The sequence below is a fragment of the Hemibagrus wyckioides genome, linkage group LG03 (genome assembly GCF_019097595.1).
Source record: "Hemibagrus wyckioides isolate EC202008001 linkage group LG03, SWU_Hwy_1.0, whole genome shotgun sequence".
NCBI lineage: Eukaryota > Metazoa > Chordata > Actinopteri > Siluriformes > Bagridae > Hemibagrus > Hemibagrus wyckioides.
This window is the reverse complement of record NC_080712.1, coordinates 340,001-342,500: the sequence shown is the minus strand read 5'-3', so window position 1 is coordinate 342,500 and position 2,500 is coordinate 340,001. Positions and strand designations below refer to the sequence as shown.

At 33.3% G+C, this 2,500-nt stretch overlaps 1 protein-coding gene across 1 annotated transcript in view; it reads right to left on the bottom strand.

Annotated features, from left to right (window-relative positions):
• The window catches only part of cdkn2a/b (cyclin-dependent kinase inhibitor 2A/B (p15, inhibits CDK4)), a 52,828-nt gene that overhangs the window by 49,605 nt on the left and 723 nt on the right, over positions 1–2,500 (bottom strand). The gene's annotated exons all lie outside the window — the stretch shown is intronic.

The window sequence follows — 2,500 nt, the reverse complement described above, 5'->3', positions numbered from 1 at the left end:
TCAGACACAGTCTCAATGTTTAAGTCTAGGCTGAAGACACATTTGTTTAGTCGAGCTTTTAATGTATAGTTTTCTTAGGTAAAGGAGCAGATCTGGAAGGTTCATGGTCATAGAGTGTTTGGTGACTGGGATGTGTTGGATGCTGTCTTCTTACCACCCTCACATGGTCACTCAGGTCACTGACTGAAGTGGTTGGATGCTTTATGTCCCAGGAAGCCTTCATGCCTGTCACCTTCTGGCTCTCCCTTTTAGTTATGATGTCATAGCTAGTCTTGCCAGAGTCCCTGCCTGCACTTTACACATAATCTACATTGTCTTTAAGCATCACATGATCAGAAACTTAATATCTTTCTCTTTCTCTCTCTACCTTCTCTGTGGAGCTATACACCCCACTCCTGAGCTCCCAGTGTTTGCCAGTTTCCAGTGTGACCACTGCCCTACTCCTGGTCGGAGTCTCGCCGCGTGATGGTGCCCACTGATGCTGTGGATGGATCTGTGTGGACCAGGAGACAGCCATGGACAGAGACACTTGGGGACTTTCACACCATCACAGATCTGCCATTTCATCTGTCAGCTTGTGACAGCAAAGAATTAGTGTCTATAATGACCTCAGAAACTACACTGACCTAATAGTTCCTCATGGGTCATTGATTGCTGTTGTAGAAAGGACATTAATCAGATACAGTTACATTATTTTCTGTTTAGTGTCACCCAGATGAGGATGGGTTCCCTTCTGAGCCTGGTTCCTCTCAAGGTTTCTTCCTTTCCATCCCAGGGAGTTTTTCCTTGCCACAGGCTTGCTCATTAGGGATAAAATAGTCTAATTATAGAATTTAATAATTTATTCTTATTTCTAGTTAATTAGTTATTTTTATTTTTTATTATTATTTTTCATTTTCCCCTCCCCTTTCTCTGTTTTCTGAATATTGTTCTGTTAGCTTCGAGAATTTTATATTCTTATATTTCTAATACAGTATATTGTATTTTTTTTGTTTTATGTATTAAAATACAAACAGTTTCACTCGTCAGTGTTAAATTTAAATATCTAAAAACTAAATATCACCACCGAGTCACACACGGGACAGATGTTCAGTCTCAGGTTTGATGTGAAGATGAACACACACACACACTCCGTCCGTCTGTCTCAGGACTCACACTGCAGAGGTGTTCCTAATAAAGTGGTCAGTGAGTGTATATTGTGAAAATAAGTTTAAAAATTGCTGAATACATTATTATTATTATTATTTTGATGTAAATAGTTACATAATCATCGTCATAATTTATGTAAATACTGGAAGCATTAATTTGGATTATAAATTAATTCAAATGCAATTAAAAAAAACAATTATATTACTGATATACTATACTGGCTTGTGAAATATATAATATACTCAAAACTATTTATCTGAATATATTTACTTTGTAATAATCAACATTAAGTTTATAAAATGATTTAAAGCTAATGTTCGTTATAAATATGATTAATAATTGTAATAAATTCAGAAATAATAATCTAATTTTTAGATGAGTACATTTACCTCAAAAATATTTACAGAAGAAATATTTATTTATTTATTTATTTATTTATTTATTTATTTATTTATTATTAAATCATTTTAAACTAAGTGTTAAAACTCTAAATGTGAAATAAATTTACTTATTAATAATTTATAATGAAGAGATGAAGAGTTAAAGGTAACTTTATTTAAATAAACTGTTTAAATAAAGTTATTTACTGAATTATAATAAGCTCTGCTGTCTTATTATATTATCTATCTATCTACTTATTTAAACCTGTTCATGATGTCTGATGTGTAATGTGTGATTTAAGGGAATGTTCAAAAACACCCCGACTCTGTGTTTCAATAACTCAACTTCCTGATTGAATTTTTCTCAACTAAATAAAAGTGTATAAATTCAGTAGTGTATAAATTCAGTAGTGTGTGAATTCAGTAGATGATGATAAAGCCGATGTTATGAAATTTCTGCCGAAAATAATCTTTAGTGTTTTTGTGTTAATGTGCGGCAGTTTTTAAACAGAACAACAGAAATGTACACAGAGCTGAAGAGCAAACATCTTTATACAGAAACACTGTGTGTGTGTGTGTGTGTGTGTGTGTGTGTGTGTGTGTGTCTTTTTTAAATAAACCCATCAAATGTAAAGATTTGTTTTTATTATAAAATTACGCAGAAAAATCCGGTGTTTAAGATGAAACTCTCACCTCACTGATCCGGGTGTGTGTGTGTGTGTGTGTGTGTGTGTGTTTGTGGGTGTGTGAGAGTTTATTCTGATGTAAAGGTCACTTTCATTTTCGTTTATGTGAGTAATTATAGAGTGATTTATAAATGATTATCTTTCAATTATAAAGTCTTTATAAAGTCCATCGCGGTACAATCCCGCCGCCTGATCGCGGTTTATCGGCTTTTATAACTTCATTACAGCTTCATCAAGAGAGATTTAAACTTCTGCTTTAAATTTTAGAAGAATTTACTTCCTGTT